This window comes from Aplidium turbinatum, chromosome 11 (assembly GCF_918807975.1).
Source record: "Aplidium turbinatum chromosome 11, kaAplTurb1.1, whole genome shotgun sequence".
Lineage (NCBI taxonomy): Eukaryota > Metazoa > Chordata > Ascidiacea > Aplousobranchia > Polyclinidae > Aplidium > Aplidium turbinatum.
Window position 1 is genome coordinate 16,681,350 of NC_137482.1, and position 12,561 is coordinate 16,693,910.

Sequence of the window (12,561 nt, forward strand, 5' to 3'; positions counted from 1 at the left end):
ACTGTGGACCATAGGCAGGGGTGTAGCCAGCACAAAGTTTCGGCGGGTGGGTGGTGAATGAGTATTATTGCATATGTCAGTGACAGTGTCGTCTCGACGATGGCGACACACCGTGAAGGGTCTGGGAGGCTCTCCCAAACAATTGTAAAAAAAATATCTTAAAATTGAGGATTCTGAAAGTAAGCTAATTTCAGCTTAAATCAGGAAAACTTGGTCAAATGATGCTGCAACAGAGGATGAAAATTTGATTAAAGTTACGTAAAACTAAAACAGCTGTACGAATAAATAGCGTAGGCCTATAATAATGGTTGCTTCAGTGGTTTCAGCTTGTCAATAAATACCTTTCGCACAAAATAAATTAAAACACTGTGAGCCTCCTTCATCATCATTATGTTCCTTCCTCGTATCGAGGGTTGGATACAATGCGCCATTGTTCTCAATCATGAGCTGTTCGTACTGCTTTTTCATAACTTAATTTCGTCCATTTAGTGATGTTTGATGTCCAAATCATTCTGGGTCCAACTTTGTTTCTTTTATCATTTAAGTTATCTTTCCTTCTTTTCCTAGAGCCTCCTTATCTAATCTTTAATGGTTCATATTACATCTGAGATGTAGGCCTACGCCGTACGTGAAAACAAACATTCGACTTTTCCATTAGCCTACAGCAGGGTGCCGGAAAACAAAACGCTTGACAAAAAATGCATATCTCTGACGACTGTTGACAGCGAGTGTCACATGGCTAAACCTCTGACCATTAGCCATTGTAACGTAGGCCTATTTCGTTTTACCAAGCGTGACCGCTCTGAAAAATCCTCATTCAATCTCTGTCACCTTCTACTCGATTTCCATCGTCCAGCATGAATGCATGCTTATTGCTCAAGCCAATCGAGGGGAACGTGAATAATAATCAAATAATACGAATGCAGTCCAGTGACACAACAATTTCCGTTTGTTCAATCAATCAATCAATGTTTTATTTGTCAGTAACAGGAACATAGGTAGCTGTTTGAAATATGCAATTAATGTACACAATGCAAAGTTACACAAGTTCGACTCTCGGGGTGTGCGCTTGAGCAACGCACGTTAAGGACTGCTCTCCATTCAGCGGCATCTAATGGATGGAATAGTTCCCCGGCAACAAGACTTCAACAATCGGAAACTTCACTCTGTCAATCTCGGTGACCGGGCCTGCGTCAGTGATTCAAAGCCTCTACAAGTATGCGAAACTGCCAGGATTAAGCTCTGCAAGAAGCTTTCCCAGTCCGAGGATAAAGATTCAATCAATCAATCAATCAAAGTTCCCATACCGACTTGTTAAAGGGATACTAAAGGAAAAACCTGACTTGGCGATTTTCCACGTTCTTTGTGTTTAACATGCTACCATAAAACGATTTTCAATAAAATTTTGCCCCATTGCGGTCTGATCAGCATTCCGCGCGTACTTTTGTCAGAGCTTTCAAAACCAGAATGGGCCTGAGCAGCGAAGCGTGCGACTGTATAGTCTGCGTAACAAAAGACGAGCAATCAGCTGATCACGCAACAGTTGTTACTGCCGGCGATTTAACTGTAGGCTATGTATGTATGTACATCAAAACATTAAATTTCAACGTCAAAACATCAGACAGTTTGCTCAAAACCTCAGATCTGATGTTAAAACATCAGATGTTGTAACGTGGCTTTTGTTATTGCTGTCTTTTGTGACGTATTCTCGAGCTGTGTTTGCATTTTTTGGTCATTTTGAAAAAAAATGAAACAGTGGACTTTGGGCCTTGCCAGCGCCATTGAAAACATTTTTTTTTTCGGTAATTTTTTTTGAAATGTAGCCTATTCTTGAATGTTCAGTTTACTCATTTTAATGCTTAATTCCCGTTTGAAAATTTCATTTAGTATGCGTCATAGCCGTACGAGCCAGGGGGGCAGCTGCCCCCCTGTTGTTTCAAAACATCGCGAATTCGGGCAAAATCTTGCAATTATTAGGGCAAAAATTGCTATATGAAAAGCTACAAAATTGCATGAATTAAGAAAAACTATAAATTAATATCTTTTACCTATCAAACTAAGTACAGCCTCTTATTTGCACAAGAAATGTGCCGCAAAATTTTCATTTGGCACACCCGTATTGCATGGTGATCAAACTGTAGTACGAAATGCATTTAACCAACTGCATCATGCCAATTTGGGCAGCCACTAAAATATGTCTCTAATACTTTTGTGAAACTGTCCAAATCAAAACGCAAAATTTGCTATATAGCTAATTTTATTAATTTTCACAAATGCATCGTGTTGATTTGGGCAGCTGAAAACATGAAATTATGTGATGAAACTGATTAGTCTGTTTATGCAACTGAACTGCCCAAATTAGCTTGAGCAGTTTCCACAAAATGAACAAATTCATTAATTTTTCCCATTTACATAACTGTATCGTTTAGATTTGGGCAACAAAAAAATATGAAATTATCTCATCATAGTCTATTTATAAAACTGCCCAAATTGGCATGATGCAGTTGGGCCTCGGCATCAAAATTTACAAAGTCTTTAATTTTTTATCATAATATCCATAAATGCATCATCTTGATTTGGGCAACTACAAAATATGAATTTATATAAATCTGGTGAATACTTTTATAAAACAATTCGGGTGGAGAGGTACTTTTTCATTTTTTTTTTTTTTCTTTTTTTACTTTTTCAACCATAAACGGACGTAGCTATAAGCAACACCACAACATCAAACAAATGTTATACCTGTTAAATGTAATGTTAACGTTGTGGTGTTGCTTAGCTTTGTTTGGTTAGGCTACTTTTATAAAACTACCCAAATTAAAATGATGCAGTTGCGCCCCAAAATAAAAAAAAATGTTTAGTTTGTTTATGCAACTGTGTCATGTTAATTTCACCAACATTTAAAATGCTGCTGCTGAAATAATCTCAAACCAATCATAATATATTCATTTATTTCAAAGCTTTATAAACTCAAAACCTGCCATGCAAGCTGGCAAAATATTTGCTTTGCAAGATCTTGTGTGAAACATGGTAGCTTCACTTATTTTCATTAATATCTTGACTTCTGTTCTGTGGAGACAGATCCAGTTGTTTGCATTAACTTGACCTGCTTTTTCTGATTGCAAAAAAAATGTTGGCAAGCTGCATGCGTATCTTCAAAGATGAATTCAGTTGTTCAATCTTGATTACATTGGTAAAAAATTCCAGCTAGCTGGTGATCATGTTATGTTAGTTTTTCACTGTTATCATGCACCGCATAGGCTACATTATATCAGGGTTGATCGGTTTAAACCGGGGCGGTTTAAACCGGTTAAAACCTGGATTAAACCGGGCCGTTTTGACCACCTATTACTGGTCAAAACCCCTTTAGTGTATGAATCAAGTTGCTTTTCAAATGAATTAAAAATAGTACCCTCCATGTGGACCATGTTTAGTAATGATGTTCAACTATATTTTGTTTTGATCAACAATAACCTAAATGCTGGATTTGGAACAAAAAATAAGTTATTCAATTTCAATCATTTTCAATCATTTTATTTTTCGTCATTAACGGTAGAACGATGAACCCTTTGCACAGCCAACTGAAGTAGGCTACAAGAATTTATTCCAACAATTTTTTTTTTATAAAAAACATTTGCCATCAATTTTGCCATAAAATTTGCGCAACATTTGCCCTCCCGTTGCATAGCACATAAGACGTAGCACGACATGTAATTAAGGTAGTAGTCTTAACGCTGTTTGATGTCTTGTTTTTAGCGGTGCTGAAACAAGAGAAAAATCCAAGATTAATATAATCTTTCGTACGAATTTTACAGGCAGCCATCTGTGGCTGCCTGACAGGTCGGTATTGGCGGCCATTAATGAAAGTTCAGGCGGCCATGGGCATGGCCGCCAGCTATTTAGAGGCCTGCATATCAAAATGGTCACAACTCACTGCTTTTATATTTCCTAAATAGCCCAGGTAGCCGTCCATCCGACCATTCACTACATAAAAATATTTTTCTGGGTTTTGACCGGTTTAAATCAAGTTTTCACCGGTTAAAACCAGGTTTAAACCGCTTAGTGGTCAAAACCAGTTTTGATCACTTAGAGATCAACCCTGCATTATATTTGGGCAATTTCTACAAAAGCGTGCAGATTTAGGCAAATTTACGTTCTGCCCCCCCAAAATGGTTTGGTCTCGTACGGCTATGGTACGGTATGCCTTTAAGAGCTTAAGATTAAATAAAACAACGAAGGCACAGCGATCCAGAACACAGGGATAACGACTAATTATGAAATAAAATACACTACAAAGTCCACACTACCCCAGATGGCAATCCTTATGCCACGCTAGAGGTTGTCACCCATACAGACACAATAGGAGGGAATTTGATCACAAAATTCTTTCAAGAGCAAACTTTTTTTTGAGAACAGTTTTTCATGTTTTTGCTTTCAGTGCTGCAACTGAATCACTTCTAGATAGCTTCCACACGGAAAGGGTCAGCATTAGAGTTGCCAGTTCAGTTAAATTAGGGATAGGCTACCATATTTGATGATGCATAATATCTGACAAATTTGTCTCAGCCGCGTTGGTGATTTTTTGTGTGCCAACACGCATATTATGGTATAAATTTAGAATATTTTCAGAGCATATTGCCGCCATTAGACGAGTCAATATAAGGTTGAACCCCAAAAAAATTGATACAAAAGGTTTTTCAACGGATTCTGTTACCTATGGTCCTACTAAATAACATACTAAAAGTCTACCAAAATCGGACCTCCAGAAAGGGGTAATTTTCAAGATGGCCGCCGAGATGTTATATTGCCTATATCTCAATTGTTATTTAAGCTAGAAAGGCGGTTTAGGTGTCTATCCCTAGGTTTTCGTGGTCAATCAATCGAATTAAGTAGGTTAAATTACGATAGACTGACTATCTACTGAGATACGTATGATTTGTATATAATATACAACCTGGAGGCAGTGGCGTAGCCAGGAAAAAATTTTTGGGGGGGGCCAAATATTTGATGAATTGAAGAGAACGACAAAGTGTTTATTTTGAGCCATCGCTACCTGATGTGCAGTGGTGTATCCTGGTGGGTTGAGCAAGGAAAGCAATAAAGCTGGTGGGGGTTAGAGCGTGCAGTTAGAGGTTAGAGGTTAAATTTTTGCAAAATTACACTCAAATAATGGATTAATAGCGCTTTCTGAAAACACTTTTAAGGTAATATTTGTATGAAATTTATTAGCAGATAAACAGCTATTAACTTATTAAAGGTAGAAACTTACACACGAACGGGCAAAAACTTGTTAACTTAGGCCTACACACAAACGGGCAAAAACTGCGGCTAAAATTAGAGAACACCAAAAACTCAGCTACACAAAAACTCAATAACTACAAAAAACCCAACAGAGTAAGCCATTCTGAAATTGCTTTTACAAATTAGTTAAAAGAAACGTAAATCGCGTAAATTTTGCGCGATTTACGATTTGCAAAATTTATTGGTGTCTTTCTGTGTGTCTAAAACAAGTCGTTGGGGGTGTTAATAGCCAGATGTCTTGGAAAACGTTATAAATTTCTACAAATTTTATTATATTTTCAACAAAGGAATCAACTTTGGAATCTAAACTTGGAAAATTTGGGGGGGGGCATGGCCCCTTTCGCCCCCCCCCCCCTGGCTACGCTTATGCCTGGAGGAGCCCGGGGACATTTCGGACGCAGCGATAGGCCAACATCAGACAGAGCAGAGCACGATATGAGCAAATTCACTTGAGGCTTGAGATAAACCGCAAACAAAATCATCTTGACTTTCATTATGTAACACAAGCTTGAGAAAAGTGGTTTTCCAACATTCCAGTTTCTATACTTTTGGCAGCTTGATAAGCCGAATAGTGGTAAAATTTTCAGAGACAACTCCTCACTTTTCATCTGAATAAATTCCATATGTATTGGTGCAAAACGGTTTCCAGTAAACTTTAAAATAAAACGTTTTTTCGAAAACAAAACACTCGAAAATCCGTCCGTAGTATCCCCAATCTCCCCTAATAAGATGGAATTATCATAACAGCATATTACATGCGGCATAACAGGTACTATCAATACAGGCATCTAAGAAAAACTGCAGCCAACAGGAGGCTCATACTTGGCCTCCTACAGCAGATGAATACAGGGGATTAATCTGTTCTAAAGAATGGCGTACCATTAAAGTCTGGACACAGACACATTCAGAAAATTATCGGAATTACAACAGTAGGCTACAAAGGTAAATCGTAAACCAGGGTGATCTACCGGTATTGTTGTCTTATTGCCTACGGTTGTCTCTATTCATCATCTTCCGACTCGTCTAGAAGAAACTTGTTATGTGGATTGTCACATTCTTGCAGTTGGCATGGTCCACATGCAGCGGTACATGGTAATCCGTATCCTCTACAGGAGCAGCGGAGTGTCTTACAGGCAGTGGAGCAGTTGCAATGAATGACCTTCAAGAGACTGTCTGGAGCAGCCTTCATTTTTGACATAAGTGGGATGAGCCGATTCTTTTGCAGGTTCCACCCCCAATTCATGACATCCATACTCTCTGCTTTTCCCATCCAGACCATTATCTGGTAGTAAACTCGACGACAGTGAAATTGGGTAGCAGATTCAGTTGGTGGCAGACTCTCGGGCGTTACAAATGATGAAGCAGAGACAACTTTCTTGCTGAAGGTGTTGTATCGCATTGTCGCAAGGGAATCTGTGCTCTGGCCATCAAAGAAGACAGCCATTACTTATTGAAACTTGAAACTTGGCACCCAAAGTCATCGATTATCTCTGTGGTCTGGTTTGGGGCAGTGAATGCTTTAGCACAAGACCGAAGAACAGGATCTCCATGCACAAGTTTCCGAAAAGCAGTCTTTTTGCAAACACCGAATATCCGAGACGTAGTGTCACAACCAGTCATGGCATGGATAAATATCAACTCAGAACACATGTCATGTCCAAAGATTTTTTTCAAACGGTTGATGTTGTATACTTTGGTACTGCCATCAGCTTTGGACTTGTCTGACCTGAAATAAAGGCCCTTATACTGTCTTGTCCCCGGAGTACATGTCTATCATTAGCAGATACCTTACTAAAGACTGGCCTGGGTGTTCCTTTCCCCGATAAATAGTGTGAATCATCCCCTGCCAGCCTGGCGTGGCCTGCTTGAAGTTGAATGACAACTCCCAAAGCAGATCAACCATGTTGGCACATGCAGTGAGAATCGGAAGTTCTCTGAATGTGATGTCTTGTCGAATATGTTTTGCAAAACGATGCTCAATTATCGCAACCTTGGACGTCTCTACAATGTTCAGTTTTAACGTTTCGTGCCTTGGGATAATCTGGCCTGTTTCCTGTCCTGGTGTCAAGGCGGCTATCATGCCCATCCCGTGAAACGTTCCTTTCCCATCAATTGTGAGAATGTTATGATCTACATTGTCTGCTGCGAATAGCAAGTTGTTGTCCAACACATCAATATCCTTACCAAGCATGTTTGGTGCAGAACAATTTGCGGCATTCATTTCAAACCTCTGCATTTCGCCATACGAAGAGCAGAACCCCATCTGACACAAGCTATCCAAAAGAAACCGCGATCGATTTAGATGGTGCAGTTGCACTGAAAGGCCAATTTGCAAAGGGGCAATAACAGCTCGTGGTCGGACTGCCTGTATGATTGCATGACCAATAATAGCAACTTTTCGCTGTGTGCCTTTACCTACAAACAAGGCATTGAACACAACGTAGAGTGATTTTGGAATATAATCAAGAGCCGCCTGGATTTTAAGTGTCTCTGTAGTCGGGTACTGGTCGTTAACGGATGGCACATGTGTCTTGATGTCACTCTTTATGAGCCTGGCAGCTGCTTCAAGTAATGCTCTCTTCTGTGACTCTTCATCACCTTCTTGGTTTGTGCTTGCGAAGTATGACCTGAGGATGCTTCCCGTTTTCTCTCTCAGCGTCACTATGTCCTCTAAACCTTTTCCTTCTGCAATAATTATGGAGTTTCCATACCGTTTCTTCAGGTGACTTTTTAGGTATTGATTGCCATAAGGGAGGGAACCGTCCTCAGATAAATACTCTGTCATTTTACACCTTAGATCAGAAACAGTCAGCTGTTCTTCATCATTCATGGCTAGGTACGCACACATCTTTGTGAAGGCTTGCTCTTGATCCTCATTCTTTGGCCTTCCAGCTTTCCTACGCTTTGAATCGCGATCAGTCTGAAACTGCAAGGGGACATCACGGCTACACCTGAAATGGCGGCTACATATTTTGTGATATACGCAGTCTGCAGCATGTAGATCACCACAATAGTATTCAATTCTACCTTTGACTTTCAAAGACCACTCATCATGGCGGTTTTCACTGCAATCCAATATTGCCTTTGCGAAGATATCAGTTTTCACATAACTATAGTCTTCACTTCCATCATGAACATTATTTCCGCAGAAAAGGCAATCAGTCTTGGTATTGAACAGACCCTCAGAGTCCCTAGTACCGGTACTTCTTTTATAAGTGCTGGTGGAATAAATCTTTTCGACTTTAACAACGATAACTTTGCTTGCATTGTGATGCGACTATGCACGCATTCATGTGATTATGATGTCACAAACACAAGAACAATAAAAACTTGAATACCACCATCTACCCAATACGCAAAATTATTTAGAAATATGCCGTACATTTCCTTGAAAATGACCCCTTTCTGGGGGTCCGATTTTGGTAGACTTTTAGTATGTTATTTAGTATGCCCATTGGTAACAGAATCCGTTGAAAAACCTTTTGTATCAATTTTTTTGGGGTTAGGTGCCTTTTTTCCGTATATTGACTCGTCTACATCACTTTTTGTGACTAGAGGAAATATATGAAACACAAAAAATGGAAGAATTGTTGCATTTTATCTCACCAAATGGTAGTTTTCAGCTAAACAATAACATTTATAAAAAAAAGGACTGAATTATTTTGTCACACCCTTCAAGGAAATTATGAAGTTTGTCATCATCATCATTAAGTTCCTTTCTCTCGTCGAGGGTAAAAGGCAATGAGACGCCAAGTTTTTCTGTTGTAAGATTTTTCTACTGCAGTTTTGTAGTTAGGCTAAGTCCTGACCAGTCTTCAGTATCATTAGTCCAATTCTTGGTGGTCTGCCCCTATTTCGTTTGCCGTTCATTTTTCCTTCTAGTAGTTGTCTTTGAATAGAATTATTGCGAATCATGTGGCCAAAATATTTCAATTTTTTTGATTTAATTGTTTGTAGAACTTCCATGTTGGTTTGTATTCTGGATAGTACATCTTTGTTTGTGATTTTATCCTTCCATGAAATTTTAAGCATTCTTCTACAAATCCACATTTCAAATGCCTCAAGTCGTTTAACCATATGTGATGACAGTGTCCATGTTTCTGCAATGTAGAGTAGCGTAGTCCATATATAGCGATGAAGTTTATACAGAGCCACTATATACATATATAGGCTATAGTGGCTCTGGTTTATATAAACCATACTCTCTCTAGGCATGTTTTTTCGAAGGTCTAATGCAGCGGATCTCAACCGGAGGTCTGCGGACCACAAGAGGTCCGTGAAACTGTAGGCACTTCAACATGAAGAATGAAGATATCCAATTCAACTACGAACCAATCAAATGTTACGTTGTCCGTGATGTCATTGCATAGCTACATTTTCGTGACGTGAAAAAGGGCGAAAAGAAGATGATACAGAGCAAATTAAGTGATGGGTTCTCTGTCAGCTGGTTGGTGAGGGGTTAGGGCTAAAAAGTAATCATTTCCATGACATGGGCTCGATTACCACCCCTACCATTAGCCTACCGGTAGGCCTACTGTATTTTTTTCTTCTGTAACTACCAAATAAAGCTCAACACAAGGATTAACATTCTGGCAGAGTACTAGAAGGGTCACAATTGGACGGTAGCCTCTTATAACATGTTCTGATTGGTTCGTGGTTGAATTGGATATTTTCTTGTTAAAGTGCCTACCCGTGATACAGTTTCAAGGGTTCTGTGAAAGTTTTCGACTTTGCAGCAGGATTAATAAATTACGACATTTAAAAGTGTTCTGTTTTATTAAAGCTCTTACAGTGGTTTGGTTTTGAATCTTTATCCTCAGAGTGACAAAGCCTTGATAAGTTATTTCTGGTAATTCGCTTAGCCTACTTGTAGAGGCTCTTGACGCAAGGACGGCTACCGAGATTGGCAGAGTGAAGTTTCCGATTGTTGAAGTGTTGTTGCCTTGTGACTATAAGGTGGAATTTCTTTTTGGTGATGAGGTAGTCAAAAATAACTAGAGCTAACTTTTTTTTATATTTAAATTGCAAGAGCAAATCATCTTTCCAGACGATTAGATGTGGGCTGCAAGCCTATAACCCACTTGTTGATGTTTACTGGAAATAAGAAACACAACACCCACTCTGAATTAAAACACGTTATCTTGCATTTGTGATGTTTTGTGTGTCATGTTTCGCAGCCAGCTTTCGTAGAGGTAGATTATAGCTGGGGGTCAGCGCAAGTGGCCAATCAAACCTATAAGAAAAAGGTCGCATGTCTTCAACCAGAAAAAAATTCCCAAGTAAAGCAAATTAGTCATTTTTTACATTGCAAATTACATTTACGGTTTTGAATACTGTTATTGAAGGTGCTAATCCAGGTTTTTATTTTTACGAGAAAGAGATCTTCTTTCTTATTTGTTTCTTATTTTACTAGGCTAGTGACTTATTACGATCCTACTATCCTCACTTCACACTCAAACCAAGAAATAGCAATATAAATGGTTTATTGGTAGGTCTATTGTCCAATTGTAATCATAAAATAAGCGACATTAGGCTATAGCTTTTATGGTTATAGGTGAATTGTTCGTAAACAGTTGTTCGTAAAGCAATTTTTCGTAAACAATTGTTCGTAAAATCAATTCTTCGTAAAGCAATTGTTCGTATACATCAATTCTTCGTATAGGTGAATTGTTCGTAAACAGGTGATAGGTCAATTGTTCGTGAACAATTTTTCGCAACAGCAAGGTTTGTCTTGCAATTTCCGATGAAGGTGCGTAATGCAAATTTTCCTGAATAACCAAGTTATAACGACACAAACAAACAAGCACAATGAAAAAGCGCATTTTTTGTTATTTATTGGAATACGACAATTGTCTGTGTTTAGCAATTCTTTGCTTACACTACCAATACTACTTTGAGTAACTTCGTACAAATTGTCCACGAGCCAAGTTTAGTATGAAGTATTGTGTGCAATTCCACGCAAGTAATCACAAATTTCATCATCTTGAAAGTCTTGACGCCAAGTTCGGACGACTCTAGTTAGTCTTTCTGCACTGTCCTTGTTCTTCTTCTTTGGAGGGGGTCCTGCCTGGCCACTGACATACTGTTCAATGCGAACCTCATTTAGGTTTTGCTCTCGCTTGATTGCAGATATGAACTTCCAAATATCTGGATGATTTGCAGATACCTGGAACATGAACCCTCTGTGCCATCCTTCAATGCTATTATTAGTTTTGGGAAGGCCACTGAGGACGCCATCATAGCAGTTCCACATTTGAATTGGAAACCTTGGAGGACGGCGCCCTTGACGACGATCTGGGCGCCCAAACCAAGTGTCTTCAAAGTAGTCAATTACTGGCTGAGCAACATCTGGTAATACATTCCCATCAATGAGAATGTCAAAGGCCCGGCTGACTTCATCAATAGGCACAAAGGCCAGAGACGACAACATGCGCAGCCTCAGAGCAAACTCTGCACTTGTCTCGTACTGCTCCTTCAGGCCACTTGATTGCGTCTTTCTCCAAATGCACTGGCACAAATGGAAGAAACAGCCACGGTGAGTTGAAAGTGGGTACTCTCTGCTTACTGCATTGACCATGGCCATCTCAAAGTCAGTCATGATTGTCTCTGGAACAGCAACAGCAGGTAACAACTCCTTGATCTTTTGCAGCAGATGAATGTATGTCCCTCTCCTTTTGTCCCCCAGCAGGGCATACACCAGAGGCACTGAAGTGTTTTCCTTCAGTCCGTGTATTGTGTAAAGCTGTTCAAACATTGAAGGCACTGTCTTGAAGGTGCCGTCAGCATACCAGTGCTTTGAACAGGCAAGGAGCTGCAGATTTCTTTCAGTGGCAAAGAGGACCATACGGTTATCTCCAGGGCCAGAATCATAGGCCAAGAATGTTACACCAGCAAACGTTTGCTTGTACTCTACTGGAAGCACAATGTCACGGAGAGAATGTGGGATTTCCGGGCCTGCATTTTCCTTCAATCGCACTTGGGTGACTGCCTTTTTCATGCTCTGCACACTTGGCAGTTTTGCTGCCGTGGCTTGACTGAGTCCAATAGTTTTTGCTGAGACGAGGTAACTTGGGGCATCACGACTGTCTTTTGCTGCACAACGAATATTTTCCATAACCTTTGCTGCTTCGACATGACCAGCATCTCCAGCATGATTGTGCTCACCTCTGGATTGTACAATGGCTGTCATAGCAGTTGTTACTCGTGCAGGACATTTCTTATTAAAATGCTCACATTTCCAATAAGTAGTTTCTTGCCCTT